Raw genomic sequence first — 20,158 nt, forward strand, 5'->3', positions numbered from 1 at the left:
TTTTCCTTTCACCCCCCAATCTTGAATGGGTTGTAATTCTCACTTTTGTAGCTGTGGATGGGCATAGCAAGAAGACCAGAGGGTCAGTCACAGAGGAGAGCAGGAGCCTCTGATTCAGGGGAGGCCTGGATGGCGCATCGTCGTCAAAGAAAACGGTCCAGGTGCTGGAGCAGCCAGAACAGTGACCAGGCCTCTTTTCCAACAGGAGTCCTTCCCCCCTTGGTCTGAACTCTGCCTCGTGGCTGTAGCTGCTGAGGAGAGAACCTCGGCTTTTCTCCTTGCTTTTCTCACAAATGAGGTGTTTCAGACGGCCCTCAGAATGTTTTCTTCGCGGGCGGCACAGGTCTTTTTCTGCTCAGCTGACTCTCACACCCTGCGGAAGCCCCGTGCGGGGACGAGGCTCTCATTCAGGGCTCTGTTACGGGCGAGGCCCTCGATATTGCCTCAATAGCGATGCGAGCGGAAGCGTAGAAGAGATCAGATGTAAAATCGCTGCAGATTCGGTCTCCTCGTCGGAAAGAAAGTGGGACTCGACCATGGCCCTTCTTCTCCGACTGGAGCCAGAACTCAGCCAGAGAGCAGCAGGGAGCTGGGTGGCAATGGCTGCCGTGTCCCGCCGGAGCGGGACTGACCTTTCGTAGCAGCCGAGTGTGGGGGCGGCGTGGGCACGCGGGGCTCCGCGCAGCAGTGGCCTTCGCAGGTGGTGGAAGTAACGTCACGGGAACCCTCGCTCCGTTCTGCTCTGCCCTCCCCTTGGTGGCCTTCGGTCCGGAAGAGAGTGGATGGCAGTGAATAAAGTGAGACTCTTCATGGCGCCAGCCCTGTGAGGTGACTGTTCTGTCGCGCTCAAGGAGATGGCCCACTGAGAGGACGATCCTGTATCCCCCGTTCCCCTGCCTGCAAGGTGACCAGCTGCCATCTTGGATCATTACTGTCGGACAGAAGGACTGGTGTTCCGCAGAGGCTTGGATGAGATGGCTTCACGGCGCTTCTCATCTGCTGCTGGTTAAGAATCCACGGACTCAAGGGCTGCCTTCCGGTGCCTGGAAGAGTTGGCACTTTAGGGAACACCAAGGAAGAGATCTTTCGCGTTTGAGATCTTTCAGCAAGCCGAAGATATGGAAGATGTACTATTCGGGGGTTTCTGGGAATATACTTTTTTTTTTTTTTTAATTGTTTCTTTAAATCAGAACGCAGAGAACAGTATTTCCACACGTTTTGTCACCCAGCACGAGACCACGTAATAGTTGTAACGGGCGATGAGGATGATGATGGCGGCAGGGGTAATGACGGGCTCACTGCGTGCCGGGCGCTGATCTGAGTACGTTACACGTATCAGCTCACTCCATTCTTAGGACGACTTTATAAGTCCTAGAGTCATCCGCATTTTCATCTATGACAAGACTGAGCGACCAAAAGGTGAAGTGATGTAGCTAGAGTCACACAACGAATCCGTTAGGGTTAGGATTTGAGGAGGTTTGACTCCAGAGTCCGTGCTCTCTACTACACCTGTGCATGTTTGGTAGAATCTCATGACAATATATATATATGTTGTATATATATATATTATAATATATTTTTTTTAATTGTAAAAGAGGGCTGCATCATAGAATCGGGCTACTGATTTTACATATTACCAAATAAGAATTTTAAAAAATACAAATACCCTGTCCTATCACCATTATTTCATACAAAAAAAAAAGTAGTGGTTAAGAGCTCTGAAGTCAAATTTGGATGATACTACTCACTAGGAAGTCATATGACCTTGAGAAATTTAAATAACCCCTCTGCCTCAGTTCCCTCATTGTAAAATGGAGTTGATTATAACAGTACCTACCTTATGGGATAGTTGGCAGGAGTCAATGAAATACTATATGTAAGGCACTGAGGGCCTAGCATGGAGAAGCATTTGATACCTTTTATATTATTATCATTATTATTATTATTATTCACACCAAACAAGCAAGAAATATACAATATTAGAATAATATCAAACACATTGAAGTTTAGATTGCAAACTCACTGCCCTGTTTTCCCCCATCTTACTTGGTCATAGGCCACACGTGATCTGGGAGCCATTACTGACTTGGTCTGTTTCCATCTTCTTTTTTTTTTTAATTTTTTCATGTTTATTTTTGAGAGAGACAGAGCATGGGCAGGGGAGGGGCAGAGAGAGAGGGAGACACAGAATCGGAAGCAGGCTCCAGCTCTGAGCTGTCAGCACAGAGCCCAACACAGGGTTTGAACCTACAAACCATGAGATCATGACCTGAGCCAAAGTCAGATGCCTAACCGACCGAACCACCCAGGCGCCCCTACAGACTAAGGTCCTTTTTAGTGGAGGAATCATAAGCAACAGGAGGGAAAACATTTTCAACTGTAGAGCATTCGATGCATGGCCAACCCTCTAACCAACTTGGCTTCTGGTCCCCAGGCCTCCCGCACACCACCACTCCACTGTCCTGGCTTGAGACTGTACGGCTGAGAGCCCACACCCCACACGTCACCCCTTCTTTCGGTCATTTACGTGTTCGGTGCCCATTCCCAGCCCCCCTGGAGAACAAGGGCAAATACTCAGTCTTCCTTATATGCCCCCAGCAGGACTCAGCAGGAGATTCACACACAGTAGGTCCTTCATAAATCTATCAAAAGCAAAATCAGAGCATTTGACCTGTAACTAGGATCTGTGTAGTCACACTCGTCAACTCCCAAGTCGTTAGGCATCGTGTTTTTGCTGTTATCTAATCCAAGCTTGAGTATTTCAGAATAATGTCGTTTTGTTAAAGATTAACAACAGGCTGTGTTTTTGTATCCTGCTAAAATATGTAAAACAATTGGGGGAGAGGGCTTTCTTTCCGGAGTTGATTTATATTATATTAATTAACTCTGTTGACTTTACACCATGCTTTGCAGTCAAATTAAGATTTTCCAGCAGGCAACTCCCTCCATTTCATTTAAAGGTACCCAGTGTTGGCTGTGGTAGGAATGGAGGGGATCGGGTCTGGAGAAATCTCACACTTAACCCTTCAGTGAGACGTGCCGTGCAGTGTCAGCATGGGAAGGGCAATCCAGCTCTCTCTTCTCGAGAGAGATCACACGGAACTCATCCGAGAGCCATTTTACCACCTTCAGAGAACCCTGAGGGTCAAGTAAAAGGGGAAATGAAGGCAGATGGGGAATTAAAGACAGAGGAGCAGAAATTGCATCAAGGGAAGAATGTAAATATTTCAGTAGATTGAGGAACATAGGGCCGCTGAGCAGAACGTTTGGTCCGGGGGTGGCAAGGGACGCCCAGGCGTCTGCAGGATCACGGAGCTGCCATGACATGTGGCCTTTGTCCTTTCAAAGGGATAAAATGCTTTGATGCTTAAAGCCACAACAGTACATGTCTTTGACATCAGGGGGGAAACGTGTTATATTTTACTTATAGATTTTTAGGTGACAGGCTTGTTTTTTTTTTTTTTTTTTTAAATCTGTCTAATGTCTGGTTCTTACGTTGTTAGTATGTATGAACTTTTACAATTTGTACTTCTCTTGCTTAAAGGAAGAAGATACCAGGCGTTCTATACCACGCCTTTCCCGTAACAGGTTCCCTAGTCACTCCATAGAATGTTCATGCATTCATTCCTCAAACATGGATGAAGTGCTTTAACCGTGAGCCAGATACAGTGCTAGGTTCTAAGTGACTAAAGGGGCTTAAAAAACAAGTCCCTGGCCCCTTGGCATGAGCGCTTAGTGAATTCTCGGGCACGCTTGGTGATACAGTCACCTTGGGAGGCGTAGACCTCGAGCTGAGAGGTGTAGGAGTAAGACTGCCGTTGTGTGCAAAAAGTGGCCCTCAGGCCGGCGTCTCTCTGGGGCCCCTGTTCCCAGCGCACTGTGGCCTCTGGGAGCGTTGGCCAAGGGATCTGTACTTCATACACGGGGGAGTTCCCCGTTCTGTGGTTCCGGCTCCTGAGGCTTCTTTATGGGGGAGTTGCCCGCTGTCATAAAGTTGTAGGGCACCAAGAATCCCTTTCCTTCTGGATGGCTCACTCCCCACCACCGTGGGCTTCTCTTTGGTCTTTGCCGCCATGTTGCTCTTTGCCAACAGAAGGTAGTTTGGGGCTCTCTGGCAACTGGGAAGACATCCTTTCCTCTGGCCAGGATGGTCTTGCAGATTCTGTCGTGAAGCCAACAGTCGGGCTGTGAATAGCCTGAGCCCACCCAGCACTTCTTTCAAAAGCCCTGCAGAACTAGGTCATCTGGCTGTCGGGTGGTTCTTCCTCGGATTATGCGGTGCCGCGACGTTTCGTGTCCACTGCCTGCGGAATACCGAACTTGTTTCCAAACTAAATAGTTTCCAATGAGGACTTAATGGGAGCTTTTCATTTGAAATAGGTTGAAAACAAGCCATTTCCTACTCCCATTTCAAACAAATGTTGGTCCAATTATTTTCCTTTTTTTAACATAAAGTTAAATGGACTATTCTGCCCATCCCTGGCTGAGCTGAACCATGATTTCTCTTGATTATGCTTTTATGCTGTGAATCGCAAGGCTCCAGAGACATAATGGACGTCTGTGGGAGAGTGGCAGTAATTTTTAAAATTCTGCCAGCGCCTGTCAGCTTTCACTCCGGTGCCTGCTGCGCAAGAAGAAAGCACCCCACCAGAAGAAAAAAATCTGCCAACAAAACCAGCACTGTCCGCCCGTCCTGTGGGGGCTGGCACCAGACGAGCCTCCCCTCTGCAAGTCTATGTGGGCCTTGCACTCAGCCACCGGAGAAGCCCGGTTTCCAACTCTCCAGCCCTCCTCCTCCCCCTGTTTTCCAGCCATTAGCTTTTTGTGGTGTCGAGGGTTTCTCTTCCCCCCACCCCCAGTCTCATTTTTCTTAGTTTTACTTGGACCATGGCCCCAGGGAAAAGGAACTCCTGGCACCCTGCCTTCCGCTTGGTCCTTTACCTCCAGCAGCCTAACAGAATGGAAAAGAGAACGCCTCACAGGCTCTCTCCTTGGGTGGTGAGGCTATTTGGTATTTTGTGTGTGTGTGTTGGTGGCGGTGGTGGTCGCCATCCTGGATTTGTCGGAAGTTCCAGAAAACTTGGGAGAAGAAAGTGCTTCTGGCCACCAGCTTCTGTCTTTGCTAAGGACAGCTACCCCGCCAGCAGGTTTGTGGGGAATCTACCGAGCAATGGCTTCTAGTGGGGACAGTCTCTGCCCTCACCCAGCAGTTCCAAGAATTTAACTAGCCCCACGGAAGGGTGGGGGGGGGGAAAAAAACAGCCCTCAATCCCAGCTGCCGACTTGAGAAGCACAAAATACTCGCTTGGTTTTTGGTGAAAGCCCTTTATGCCTGCCCGGATGTCTCTGGTGCAGGAGCGGTCAGGGCTTTGGCTTTGGAAGGAGGTGGAAGATGTTTGGTGGCTCCCCCCTCGCGTGTCCGACTCGCGGTGTTCGTTCGGGAGGTGCTCGGCGTCGCCGTCTACGTGCTCCGTGGGGCTCACACGCTCCTGCGAGTTCCCTGCTGAGAGGTGCCACCTGCTTAGGCCGGCGAGGCCGACGGACCTCCAATCGCAGCACCGCTGCGCCTCTCCCCTGCAAAACCCCGACTGTGGTGCACCTGGCGGCCTCCCCCTCTGCCCGTGAGTGCGGTGGAAGGTGGCAGGCAACTTCGTGAGCGTGGGAGAATGTCGGAGCTGCCCAGCGCTCTGGAGAGGTCGCCTAATGCGGGCCTGTACCTCTGGGAATGTCTTCAGCATCACCGGGGAGAGGCGGTCTGGCCTCCGCCTGAATCTCCTGTGCTAGAGAGCAGCCCTGAGCAAGAACCCTGAGGAAACCTCTAATTCTCATAAGATTTCCCCCTGTGTGAAGTGAGGTCTGTTACTTCCTCCCCTTGGTCTGCCCCTCCTGGAGCCACCAAGAATAAGTCCAGTGTCCTTGCTGTCATCCCTCCGGACACTTGGAACTTTTCCTTCTCCGGGCCTGTGTTCAATCCTTCCAGCCGTGCCCCACATTGCTTGCTTCCCCAACCCCATGCCATTGGAGTCCTCTCTTCCAGACACGCTAGGGTTTGTTCATTCTCAGGTCTGAGCTCCCCAGAATGGAGCGAGGGGCTCTCACTGCCTTTGATAGAGACCCGTGGCACCTTTCAGCAGTATTGGCTTTTGCTGGTGGTTTGACCGGAAAACGTTCGTGTCTTCCGAACTCCATTGGAGTCTCTCTTTACATCTAGAACCGTTGGGTATATTGGTTCCACCTCTGCGTGTGTGTTTGTTGTTTCTCAACCCGTGTGCAAAGTACAGACATTCCTGATTAAAGGGCATCTCATCGGGATGAGATACTTTGGCATCTGTGTTTCACCATCACACTGCCATTTCCAGCTTCAAGTCATATGGAAATTGAGCTCCTCCCCTGGGTGCCAGACACCGCGCTGGGCTGGGGCTACAGCACGGAATAGGACAGGCACAGTTACTTCCCAAACTGCTCATTGGGACAGACAAGTGCTTGAGACGGGACATGCAGAAGCACACAGGCAAGTGCTTAACACATTCAGGCTTTCCGGAAAATGTAGCACCCGTGAGTAGGAGTTGGCCGAGGGATTACCGTTCCCGGCAGGGGGAACTGCGTACGCAGCGGGAGAGGTGACGGAAAGCATGGCACCTGCAGTCACTGCCTGCAGATCACGCCCTCCATCCTCGTCAGTGGCTAATACAGATGTGCAGCCTGATGGGTAGAAGAAATTACAGTGAAGACCTTCATCGTCTCCCTTTGGGCACATCAAACATTTATGAGCTCACCTAATTGCATTTGTGTCCCAACCACACTCCTCTGTCTTGACCAACTGAATTACATGTGAAAGTGCATTTATGTCTCACCGAATACGGGCCTGCCCTCTCTACATTGTTTTCCAAGCTTATCGATCTCCTACCCTGTGAAAACGGTCTTGTTCTCATGACTTGTTCCTCATAACCCCCGTTGGCTTCACACGAGCACCAGTTCCCCGGCTGTCCTCCTGATCACCTGTCTTATTTTCCAGGTCACTCGTGAACATGATAGGTCACTGGCAGGGCTGTGCCTGGAACCCCAGTGTCTGACTCCCTCGTCCAGAGGTCTGTCCTTCCCACCATTCTGCCCTCCCGTGCCCATCTTTGAAGAGCAGACACGACACAAGGTTCTTTTTGAGAGTATCTGGTCCATCCCTGCTGTGCGGTTAGAGGAGCCAGGAGGCCAGGCGGGTCTTTACCCCGCTGAGAATGGGAAGGGAGGTGCCCAGGTAGCAGCCACGGCCATAGGCTTGCTCGTGGCTTCCCTCAGAAGGCCTTTGGAGTAAACAGACGCAAGGCTCTATGGTTAATAAAACATCCTGGCATTTATTCTCTCCTTTGTTTCTCACCCCCGTGAAGTCAGTGGGAAAACATTCTTGTTCCCATTTAGTAGATGGGACTCAAAGAACAGGAGAGACTTACATACTAAGTAACCAAGCTCCGGTGCCCCCGAGGACTTCTGGCTTCTCTCCTGTCCCTATCTCAATGATGATATCAACCCTCTGACCTCTCCCCTCTCCAGAATGCTGGCTGGGTGACTGGGTAATGGAATATAAATAGAAGGAAAGAAAAAAATAGATTAAGTTCCAAGCACTAGTAGGCTGACGACTGAATACTGAGGCCCACTCAGACCTTTAGATCATTTTCCTGACACTCCAGAGCTGAAAAGCAACAAGTGACAGCCAACAATCCCTAGGCTTAACCCGACGGTCTTGTAGAAACAAGCCCAAGTATGAGCTATTCTAAGCAGGATGACAGGATTGGAATTCGGTCATGTTTCAGATGTACTTTTAGATCCAAATAGAGAAGGAGTCTTGTAAAGAGCGCTATAAAAATGGTTTAAAATAACAGGCTCACGGAGAAAGGAATGTAGACGCAGAGAGCCGGGGTGCTGCTCCAATCGGAGCATGCTCACCACAGTTACCGGAGAGGGGTACTGACAGGATCCCTTTGCTAAGCCTAGCAGTACCCTTAGCTTGCTCCCAGGCTCAGGAACCAAGGGCCGCCTCCTAATTGAGGGGTGTTAATTGTCTAGATCCTTTATGTGAATCAGAAATAGGCCAGGGTAGCCGTTTCCCTAACAGGTATGGAGCGCCTTGGTGGAACGGTGACGAAAACCATCGCCATATTTCTGGTCTGGGACTTGTTGAGTTTTTCGAGTCTAGAACTCCAGAGTCTAGGGCTCCTTGATTCCTTAGCAAGAGCAAAGGGACGAGTACTCTGTGTTACAGTCCTTGGTGAATTAGACCTTGAGACTTCATAATTAAAATGGATTTAATAGAGGAAGGGAGGCTGGGATATCTGCCCCAGTAAGCAGGCATCTTCTGTCAGTAGGAGAGTGTGTCCTTTGTATTTAAACAGCTTCTCCAAAAGGCTCTAAATGAGATTTGGGACTTAAACAAGATTTGGTGTGATTTGCTAATTACCCAAGTTACTATTACCTGATTAACACAGGAACCCTAATAGTCTGTTGCAGTGTCTTTCTTCCGGGTGCCAAGAGGCTTGACATCTGTCACCTGTTCACTTGGAGGCATTTTAATTAACCCAAATTATGGATGTCTTTTCTGCTGTATGATTTGGTGCCTGGATTTTATATTTAAAAGTTAATAACCACCTAAAGGAGGTTTGCTGCCAAAATACGAGAGTGACGAATCTGTTTGTGGTGGAGAATCAGGCGGAGTTCTTGGTGTATTCCCAGCCGTCAGCCTGGGAAGCGATACAGCGGGCACGGAGGACGGCTTCCCGGTGACCAGTCACAGACCTCAAGAAAGAACACCCTCACCTCTCTCTGTGCCTTTCCAGCCTTGACTAAGGCCTCTGACCCAGGGCTGATGTAACTGCATGGGGTTCGAGCCGAAGAAACTACATGGCTTTCTCAGGGGCGCGCAGGAAGCCAGGACGGCATTCAGACGAAATAAGAATAATTAGTTTAAAAAAAACAATAGCGATCATGGCTTTTTCGCTCTGACCACCAGAAGGCTCTGCTGACTTTCATTCCCGAGGTGGGGTTTCAGTGCGGATAAAGTCAGCCAAGGTTAGAGCCTCAGCAAGTTTCCCATAAGGTCGGAACTGCTTCAGGGGATGCCGGGGCGCTTTGCACCGCAGCTGGTGACCGGTTTCTCCCTCAAATAAAGACGGCTCGTTTAGCTGGTTCTGAGTTCCGAAGCTTGTCTCCGCACGCGCTCTGCTCTGAGAGGACACCGTCCCAGGAGCCTGGGGCCCGCGTGCTTAGTGACCAGAATCTTCTCCAGAAACAGGGACCTGGGTCCGCACAGAGACCAGATTGCAAGTCAGAAGGTGGAACACTGGGGGCCATCCCCTGAGCCAGTGTGCCCTGCCTTGCCTTTAGATGGGAAGAGATTCCTAGGGTTGGGGCTGGGGTCCGCGCCGAGGACAGAGGGCCCTCTAGGGTTTGCTTACTGCGTGTCTTCCGCTGAAGTTCCCACACTGTTCAAGTTCACTGGGTGTTGAAGAAGAATAACCCGCCTGAGGCACAAGCTGGTGGCCTTGTGAAGTGATTAGTTCCTCCAGGGCACGAGGAGACCAGGCGCTCTAAGTGGTACCCCGACGCACTGGGAAAGTTAACCTCATTCACCTTCCATGGATGAGCACATCACTCCCAGAAAATCGTTCATTCGTGTTTGACCAGGCGCAGCCCCAGTGTGGATGGCAAAGTTCTCTTTTGACCTCCCGAGTTAGCCATGATCTTTCTCTCTTCTGTCTCAGCCGAGCTTTTTTCTTCCGGAAAGAGATAGTACCTCACGGCTCTAGCATTAGCGTCAGAGGCCTCACCTCTGCCTCTCCTCACGCAGACATCTCCCCACCCAGGGTTGTTGGTATTTCTGCGGCTGTGTCACCGCGGACCAGGCGACTCGGTTCCCCGACAGTGAGGCTGGGGGCCGGGGGCAAGAAGACCGCCCTTGAGTTCATATTTGTTGAAACTGTTACTTGGAAGTTTACTAGACCATGCCGTCTCATTTTATATATGCTGGACGTTTTCCAGAAGAAAGAGTTAAGAATAGGGATATCAGGTGCCTTGGACAGTATTCTCCCCAGGCCAGAGTGAAGGTAACGAATGAAGGTTATCTGCCTGGGATGTTAACCAAAATAAGGATTTAGCTGCGGAGCAGTGAGAACACTGGTACAGGGTTCATGTTTACAGTTTCAACATAACTCACTCTTACCAGAAAAAAATATTCAAGTACAACCAGGGAGCATTGCCACTGTACACGTTTTGGCATCGAAGCCTTTTTATGTGGCTGTTACCCCAAAATGTGCGTGCTTCTGCAGCTTGTAACTTTTTTTTTATTTCAGCTTTACTAAAATATAATTGACAAATAAATTTATCACATAGTTAAAGTATACATCGTGGTGACTTAAATTTACACATACATTGAGAAAGGATTTTAGTTCACTAAAATCCATCACCTCACTTTCATTCCTTCCTTCCTTCCATCTTTCCAGCCTTCCTTCCATCATCTTTCCTTCCATTCATCCCTCTTTCCCCCCTTCCTTCCTTCCTTCCATCCTTCCTTCCTTCCTTCCTTCCTTCCTTCCTTCCTTCCGCTTTCTTTCTTTCTTCCTTTCTTTCTTTCTTTCTTTTTTTCTTTCTTTCTTTTTTTCTGTCTTTCGGCGATAGTGGTTGATGGTGATGGTGGTGGTAACACTTAAGTCCTACTCTGTTAGCAAATTTCTTCTTCAGCCATGAGAAAGAAAGAAATCCAGACATTTGCAACAACATGGACAGACCTTGAGGGCATTATGCTAAGTGAGATAAACCAGACAGAGAAAGGCAAATAATGCAGGGTATCAATTACATGTGAAACCAAGGCGGGGAGTCAAACCCATAAAACAGAGAGCGCAAAAGTCGTTTTCAGGGGCAGCGGGGGTATAGGTAATAGGGAAACATTGGTAAAAGATACAACTTTCAGCTATAAGATGAGTAAGGTTTGAGGATCTAATGTAAAGCATGGTGACTATAGTTGACAGTGCTTAATTTTAGATTTTGTTTTCTTTTGCTTCGTCATTTTCTGTTTTGATTTCTTTTCAAATGAGATTATATTAAGTATATTATTCATCAGCTTGTTTTAATAGCTTTGTTCAAATGTAATTTATAAGCCATAAAGTTCACTCATACTAAGTGGACAATTGAATGGTTTTTGGTAAATTTGCAGGGTTGTGTAACCATCACCTCAATTAAGTTTTAGAACATTTTCATCATGCCAGTAAAATCCCTTAACGTCCATTTGCAGTCAGTCCCTATTACCTCCCCCCGGTCCAAGGCAACCACTAGTCTACTTTCTGTGTCTACAGATTTGCCCTTCCTGAGCGTTTTGTTAAATGGAATCCTACAATACGGAATCGTCCGTATCTGGCTTCTTTCACTTTGCGTGCTGTTGTGGGGTTCATCTGTGTTGTAGTGTTTATCAGTAGTGTATGCCCCTTTCTTGATGACTGATGCTCCCTTGAAGGGACAGAACATAGTTTTTCACCGATTCACCAATAATGGACATTTGTTTCCACTTTGGGGCTGTTATTAATCATGATTCCATGAACATTCATCTACACATCTTTGAGTGGATGTATGTTTTCATTTCTCCCGCTTGATACCTAGGAATGAATAGCTGGGTCATACAGGAAATTTCTGCTTAACATTTTTAAGATACCGCCAAAATGTTTTTTCCATAGTGGCTGCACCATTTCACATTCCCCCTAGTAACATACGAGTGTTCTAATTTCTCCATATCCTCGCCAACATTTGTAATTGTCTTTTTTTTATGATAGCTATCCTTGTGGACGTGAAGTGGTATTTCAATGTGGTTTTAATTTGCATTTCTCTGATGGCTAATGATGTTGAGCGGCTTTCCATGTGTTCTTGGCCATTTGTATATCTTCTTTGATGAAATACTATTCAAATCTTTTGCCTGTTTTTTTTTAATTAGTTTGTTTGTCTTCCTATGATTGACTTCTAAGAATTCTTTATATATTCTGGATATAAGTCCTTTATCAGGTGTATGATTTGCGAATATTTTCTGCCCATCAGCTGCTTGACTCTTCACATTTATGATGGTGTCTTTTGAATGCAGAGTTCTTAATTTTGATGAACTCCCGTCTGTCGGGTTTTTTCTTTTAGGAATCATACTTTCGTTGTATCTAAGAGCTCTTTGCCTCACACTAGTTCCCAGAGACTATCTCGGTGTTTTTTTCCTAAAAGTTTCATAATGTTAGCTCTCTCTTTTAGGCCTGTGTGATCCATTGAACTTTTGTATGGTGTGAACTAGGCATTTCATCTTCTTGCCCGTGGGTGTCCAGTTGTCCAGCACTCTTTGTTGGAAAGACCACCCTTCTCTCACCGAAATGCCTTGGCACATTTTGTCAGAATTCAGTTGACCATAAATATAATTCATTGTCGTATATATTTATCTCTGAACTCTCATTTCTGAACCTTTGATCTGTATGTCTATCTTTATCTCAGCACAAGACGGTCTTGATTACCATAGCTTTGAAAGATATTTTGAAATTGGAAACTGTGAGTCTTCCAATTTTATTTTTCTTCTTTTTTTTTAATATGAAATGTATTGTCAAATTGGTTTCCGTACAACACCCAGTGCCCATCTCAACAGGTGCCCTCCTCAATGCCCATCACCCACTTTCCCCTCCCTCCCACCCCCCATCAACCCTCAGTTTATTGTCAGTTTTTAAGAGTCTCTTAGAGATTGTTTTGGCTATTTGGGGTTCTTGGCATTTCTATATAAATTTTAGGATCATCTCCTCAATTTCTGCAAGGAAAAAAAAAGTCTGTTGGGATCTTGTCAGGGATTGCATTCAATCCACAGACCAATTTGGGTAGAATTGCCATCTTAACAATATTGACTCTTCCGGGCTATGGCTGTGGAATGTCTGTCCATTTATTTAGATTTTCTTTAATTTCTTTCCAAAATGTTTTGTAGTTTTCAACCCACAAGTTTTGTACTGCTTTTTTTTTTAAGTTGATTTATTTATTTCGAGAGATAGAGAGCAAGAGAGGGGCAGAGAGAGAGAATCCCAGGTAGGCTGTGCACTGTCAGCACAGAGCCCGACACAGGGCTCAATCCCACGAGCCGTGAGACCATAACCTGATCCGAAATCAAGAGTTGGACGCTCAACCCACTGAGCCACCCAGGTGGTGCTGTACTTCTTTTGTTACATTTATTTCTGAGTACTTGAGTCTTTTTGGTGTTATGGTGAGTGGAGTTTTTTCTTTTTCAGTTTTGAACTGTTCCTTGCTGCTATCTATAAATACAGTTCATTTTCACCTATTGATCTTTTATCCACTAAATTGACTCGATTTGTGTATTAGTTCTAATAACAAACTAAGGGTTGTTTTGGGGATTCCTAAGGATTTTCTATGTTTAAGATCATGCCATCTGTAAATAAGCATAGTCTTGCTTCCTCTTTTCCCATACGGGTAACTTTTATTTTCTTGGTTCGCCTGATACAGAATTTTAAGGACTAAAACTTGGTAGATTTTCACGAGTACACTTAACGATATAAATGAGGAGCCAACTTTTGCGATCTCAGATGAGCCTCATAGAGACAGAGGGAAGAAGTGGTCACTGCTCTCGCAGACGAGTAAAAATGCCAATTTGCATAGACTTGGGGTTTCATGATCTTCCTCTTAGTGGGTGGTTCTTTCAGCAGCCTGACCAGAGGCAGACATGAAAACGCCTGAACAAAGCATGAAAGTACCCCGAGTAGGCAAAGATAGATGCCATGCATCCTCCAAGTTCATTTCTGTAACCCACTGGGAAATCTCTGATCTACACGGAACCTCATCTTCGAGTCTACATGTTGTTTCAATAAGCATGAGTATGTGGTTTTCTAGGGGTTGGTTTGGCTTGGGGTTTCTCTGTAGCTGTGTTTTAGGAAGGGTGTTAGAGAAGAGACAAACTAAGAGTTGCACACAGGACACCAAAAAGTGAAAGGATAATGTCTCACCGTGAGAGAAGACATTGAAAAGACTCCACATATATTTCCAGACACCTGCTCAAGGCCTCGTGCTCAAGAATTGGAAAGCATCTCCAGCAAGCCAGTTGAAGGCCACTTCCCAGTCTCTGCAGGCTGTGAGCAAGCCAAAACCCCAGTGACCCCCTCCATTTCTTTTGTGGCTGATGAATCCGATTCGAGTGCAAAATACTTTATAATTTTCCCTATGAAATTCTGGCTTGTTAGCGTCAACTCATTGTTCTTGTCTTTCACGATCTCTTCAGATTCTGATTCTCTTTCCTGGGCCAGAGATTAGTAACTAAGCCAAGGGGTGATTTCTCGCGGTGATAACCCTGTGTCCTCACAAAAGTTAAATCTCATTTACTACAGAATAAGCACTTTAGCTCACGTAGCTTCTTAAAATTTCGTCATCAAGGAATATTGGGAAAAGATATACAGTAACAAAATAAAAGCCCACCATCTAGCCAGGCTGTTAGAGTGGGAATTTACAGGTAGACAAGGGGGGAGGTTAGACCGATCCACGTAGAAACAGCTCAGAATTGGAGACATCAGTATGAACTCATGTTTCACTTAATGTAGATACAGACGGTTGCATATAGAACTATTTACAAACCTGAGTGTATCCACAAAGCTTAATGTACACGCGTGTATTTCTGTGCCCTGTCAGCTGTCAGGGACTGAAGGAAAGGACACCCCAGGTGCAGCAAGCACATCCTCACCCAGATCTTGGTTTCTAATACCGGTCTCCAGGAAAGTGAAAAATGGCTCCCGAGAGAAATGGCTGATTCTAAGATTGGAGCAGGAAATATGCAAGATGAGCCCGGAGTATTTTATAGTGCCAGGAAAGGAAGTGCTAAAAAAAAAAAAAAAAAGGAAAAAAATTTCATGGATGTATGTCAGAGGATCGTAGGAGCCACCCAAAAGAGTTCCTGGTGGCCAAACCTGGAATAATTTTGTTAGCAAAACCATGAAGTAGCATTGCAGTATAACCCCAAGTATGATTCTACACTGATATTAATAAATTGATCAATTTGGGAGAAGAGGTAAACGTGTGTAGAATTCCAGATAATTTCTGTGGGTCCTCTGCCCTCAATAGGGTAGCATAACTCCTTAGATGTGGGCCGTGCACAGTGAGTGGCTTAATTCCAAAGAGGATTGTATGAAAGGGGAGGGGGACACTATACAGTAGAGACACCTGATAAACACTACTTGAGCCTGGTGAACATCCAGCCAAGGGAGTCATAAATGCTGGCAATAGAATATTATTGTATCGTATAATAGAGTATAATATAGATAGTATAGTATAGTATAGTATAGTATAGTATAGTATAGTATAGTATAGTACAATACAGATAGTATATTCATACTCTTGATATTATGTGATGAAAACGATACTCTACCTCTGTGATCTTCCTCCCCATAAGTTCAGTCTTACTGTGAGGAAACAAACAAATTGCAATAGTGGGGCAGCCTCCAGAATAGCTCAGTTCTCCTAAAATGTGTCATCAAAACCAAGGACATTTGGAGAAAGTGCCCCAGCCAAAAGGAGCAGAAGGCGACATGACAATTAAATGGAATGTAGCATCCTGAAGGATTCTGAACCAGAAAAAAGACATTAGGTAAAAATTAAAGAAATCTGAATAAACTACGGACTTTAGTTAATGATACTGTATCAGTATTGGCTCATGAATTGTAATGAATGTGCCACACTTAAGGAAGATCAGGGATAATGATAATACGTGGATGTGGTATTGGGGACACTGGATGTTGGATATATGGGAACACCGTGTACTGCCTTCTCAATTTCTTTGTAAATCTAAAATTATTCTTAAAACAAAGTCTATTTAAAAGAAAAACCAACGTCACTACCAGTTTTGAAAAATCTTAAAAGGTTGGCATCAGTTATCTGGAAAATTTATTTGTGAGAAAACCTATTCCTTTACGATGATGGATAAGTGAAGCATTGCTGAATTGTCTCTGCCTGTCTGAGCAAGTTAATGTTTCCAAGAAAAGAGGATGGGGCTTGTGTAGGAGAAAGAAAATGCGAGTGTGTGCGCACATGTGTGTGTGTGTGTGTGTGTTTAAACACGAGGAAAAAGTGAATTCTAAAATGTTAAAACCTTGGAGTGGAACTTAATCTAATTTACAAGCAGTTCCACTAGAGTTGTGTGAGGATTTTTTTTGTTGTTGTTGTTAAAGAGAAAAACTAGTTTCAAGCATTATTAAGCTTTTTTCCCCTCCCAGAAGCTAAGAAAACCATCTGTGAGAACCTGTTTGCATGTTTGTTTTCTACAATAAAATGCAAAATACTTCTTCCTGTTAGCGGATTATACCATATGTCTCTCCCTGTAACAAAATCAGCATGTTTATTAATGAACCCAATCAGAGGCAAAGATTTAGAAAGATTTAAGGAACAGAGTTTTCCATTCAATATTTCAGCAAAAGAAACTTCTGGTTAGACATCATTGTTGTGCTTGGAAAATAGTAGCTTTGTTTTCACTTTGAAATCAACTTAAACTTGGCAGGGGACAGGGAGCAGGAGGAGAGGGAGGCCTTTGAAAATTTTTTGTAAAAAAAAAAAAAAAGTCTGCATTTAAGAATGGCCCTTCCTGCCTGATGATTCCCCTCCTGATTCATCCACAGTTTATATGTGATTAATAATTAATTTGATCAGTTTCACTTTTTTCCAGACAGACTAATTAAAGTGCTCGATGGCCCAGATCCCCCATATCTGATTGCAGTGACAGGCCCGTGGGCTTCCTGGAGTGACAGGAAGCGAATGAAGTAGTTTCAGCCATATTGGCAAAGCAGCCCGTGGTGCCCACAGTGGAAACCTCTGAGTGTCCCAGCTTCAGGCCATCTGAATAATCACGTGGGTTGGTGGCACTGGGCGTGGCACAGTGCGTTAGAAAGAAGTCTGACACGACCCAGGCAAGTGGCCCGGAGCAAATGTCTTCTTCTCTCTAGGCCCCAGGCTGCTCGTCTGACAAATGAGGATGTCAGCTCTGCCGTTCTTTGATTTCTGAACTTGTGGGCACGTGGCCGTGACAGCAGAGACCATAAGCAGCCAGGAGTCTTGGAAGCCAGACATGGGACAGATTTTAGGGTAGATGTTCTATTCTGCTCATTCAACCTCCATCCAGATCTTCTTTCTACCCAGTGGTGTAGATAGCCCCACAAACTTATTACTCATTTCATTGCACGGATTTCTTGTCTGCCATGGCTTCTCAGAAATCTGGGGAAAAAAATGAAACCCCCGTTTCCAGGGGCACAGCTTCGGGGGAAAAAGTGACTCGTGAGCCCTTGGAAGGGCCCGGAGACGCTGTGGAGCCACTGTGAGGCTGGGCCAGGATAGCCACTCTGCCTCGCTCATGGGGGGTCTTTGGTGGCATTTTGGTACCGTAGTCATGACACATACAGGTCTCAACACAGCAGCTGCAAAGCATTATCTTGTTCTCATGAGCTAGAGCCGGTGAGAACAGGGAGGAGGTCTGGGCAATTTTGGTAACTATAGAAAAAAAATTTTTTTTTTAATTTGAGGACACGGGTTAGGACAGAGCAGGTAGAGTTAAATACTTACACATTAATGGTTTGGGGATTTTTTGTAATGTTTATTTTTGAGAGAGAGAGGAAGAGAGCGTGTGTGCAGCTGGGGGAGGGGCAGAGAGAGAGGGAGACACAGAATCCAAAGCAGGCTCCAGGCTCCCAGCTGTCAGCACAGAGCCCGATGTGGGGCTTGAACTCACGAACCGTGAGATCCTGACCTGAGCCGAAGTCGGATGCTTAACCCACTGAGCCACCCGGGCGCCCCCACGCTAATGCTTCTGAGGGCAGATGGGGAATCCTCTTAAAAAGGCCTTTTGACTGTTCCACTGCCCTGTCTCTGGGATGGACACTTCTCCATAGCCTCCAATCCATCCCAGTTCTCCATGTGCCCTGCCATCCATGGAAAAATGCATTTACACCAACAAACCCCGTGCTCTCAAGGAGTGCTCTGACCCCTGGATACTCTGGCTTCTCAGATCTCTCGGACATCTGTGGCTTTCTTTTGCCGGGGGGGGGGGGGGGGGGGGGGGGTGGCCTGAAGGCAGAGGAGCGCGACACTAGCAGCAAAGTCTGCTGCCCTGTGTGGCCACGTTAGAGCGAAGTCAGGGGCTAAAGAGGTTAGGAGACTTTCTGGCAACCAGGGGTGTCGCCGAGAAAGGCCACCCGCCCCCACCCACCCACTGAGGCTCTGAATGCCGAGTTCCCAAGTGGCTGCCAAGGAGCAGGCCAGATGGACAGTGATCAGCTGTCACGTTGGACAGCTGCTCTCCCCTGTGATGAGAGCACATGCTGGTGAGGCACGGGCTGAGGCTTTGAGCCCATGTCAATTGGCTTTGCTCTCTACTCCATCATTATGGAATTTTAGTTTAATTCAGCAAATAGACATTGGTCTCCTGTTTTTGCCAGCCAGCAGAGCAGGACACTGAGTGTGGAGACGGATAAAATAGGTCCTTTACCTGATGGAGAGACAGACATGAGCAAACAGACCTCATTCACTGTGACAGATGCGAGATTATCTGGAAAGAACAGTCGAGCCAGACCTGGGACGGATTGTTGCAAGTGTGGGGTTAGGGTTGTGGCTCAGTCACTTAAGCGTCCGACTCTTGGTTTCAGCTCAGTTCATGATCTCACGGTTCATGAGTTCGAGCCCCACGTCGGGCTCGGTGCTGACAGTGCAGAGCCTGCTTGGGATTCTCTTTCTCCCTCTCTCCCTATCCCTCCCCCTCTCACTCAAACGTGCTCTCTCTCTCTCTCTCTCTTTCTCAAAATAAATAAACTTAAAAAAAAAAAAAAAAAGAACAGCCCCGGTCTCCATCTTCCCTAGTCACAGACCCCTCAAAACCAAGATCCACCTGTAGGAAGCATGTTATAGTTCATTAGAGCAGTATCTCCTTAATTCTTCCAAGGAGTATTAAAAGCATAACTTGAAAAAATGATGTCATAAACACATACGAGTGGGCAGTAGTGGATTAAATAAAGTTAAACATGTTGCTTTCGTTGGTGGGTCGTTTTTTAGCTGCAGAACTTCTCAGAACCTTGAGTCTGCTAAGCATACTTTGTGAATATCCCAGAGGAGGATATGGTCTTGAGGGGTTTGACTCGAAAGCCTTTTCCCACAGAGAATCTCCTTGAACCTGGGGCCCTCATGTCCTCAGACCCTGGTGCGGTGTCTCGTCTGGACTAGAAGTTTGCAGAGTGGGATCCCAGCCCTGGTTCTCTCACTGGCAAGGCCTTAGGATATCCTGTAACCCTCTCGGACCCCATTCCCTCATCGAGACAAAGCGGTAGTGACATCGGCCTGTCTTTCCGGATGGTTATGAAATACTCTATAGGAAAGCAGTTTGTACTAATAAGGGCTAGGATTGTTATTGCTACACAGTGACAATAATGGTTATGATAAAGCCCTCCAGGCCTTAACTGCTTGATTGCCCTGAGGCTTGGAACCTCTCCCACTCTGCAGAAACTTCCCTCTCCTTATGTTCCTCACCCCCCCCTCCCCCCGAGCTACTTCTTATAGCCACCCCTTCAACCAAATGTTGGTACCCCTGAGGCTTCTGTTTTGGGGATCCTTTTTTCTTTTCACGCTGGACCATTTCTCTTGAAATGTCCATGTGTCAACGTCGCCTGTAGCTGGCCGCCCGTGTTTCTGTCTCCAGCGTTAACTTCTCTCATCAGCTCTGGATCCGAATTGCCAGCTTCTCGCCAGGTATTTCTATGTAGTTATCTCCAACTCAACGCTGGTACATCTGTTTACCATTCCCCACACACTGTGCTCCATCACGACCGGGTACCAACCTACCTGCTGCCCATGAACTCCAGAACCCACTTGAAATGTCTCCTCCGTGCTTCTCTCCTCCTCTGCGCCCCTAGAGAGCTCTGTGCCTACATCTAACATGGCCCGTCTCACACTGGCGTTGTCATTATTGGTGTGGGTTTTGTGAAGTCAAGGACCGTGCCTCCCTCGTGTTTAAATTCTCCTCACGAAGCAGAGTGTCGGGCACGTGGTAAGTCTGTTCAGGTGGATGTGTATACCTCATTCTAGTCATGTCTGCGCAGCAGAGGAGAGCTTCCTCTGTAATGCCACACCTGGCTTTACACCAGAG

General features: G+C 46.6%; 1 protein-coding gene and 1 long non-coding RNA gene across 8 annotated transcripts in view; both read left to right on the plus strand.

Moving 5' to 3' along the window:
• AUTS2 (activator of transcription and developmental regulator AUTS2) overlaps positions 1-20,158 on the plus strand; it is a 1,118,163-nt gene that overhangs the window by 879,696 nt on the left and 218,309 nt on the right. The gene's annotated exons all lie outside the window — the stretch shown is intronic.
• Positions 1,613-18,827, plus strand: LOC147572983 (uncharacterized). Its single transcript, XR_015245398.1, has 2 exons — positions 1,613-15,335; positions 15,366-18,827. It is a non-coding gene; the product is annotated as an uncharacterized LOC147572983 (long non-coding RNA).

This window comes from Puma concolor, chromosome E3 (genome assembly GCF_028749965.1).
Source record: "Puma concolor isolate L17-30 chromosome E3, mPumCon1.1.hap2, whole genome shotgun sequence".
Classification (NCBI taxonomy): Eukaryota; Metazoa; Chordata; class Mammalia; order Carnivora; family Felidae; genus Puma; species Puma concolor.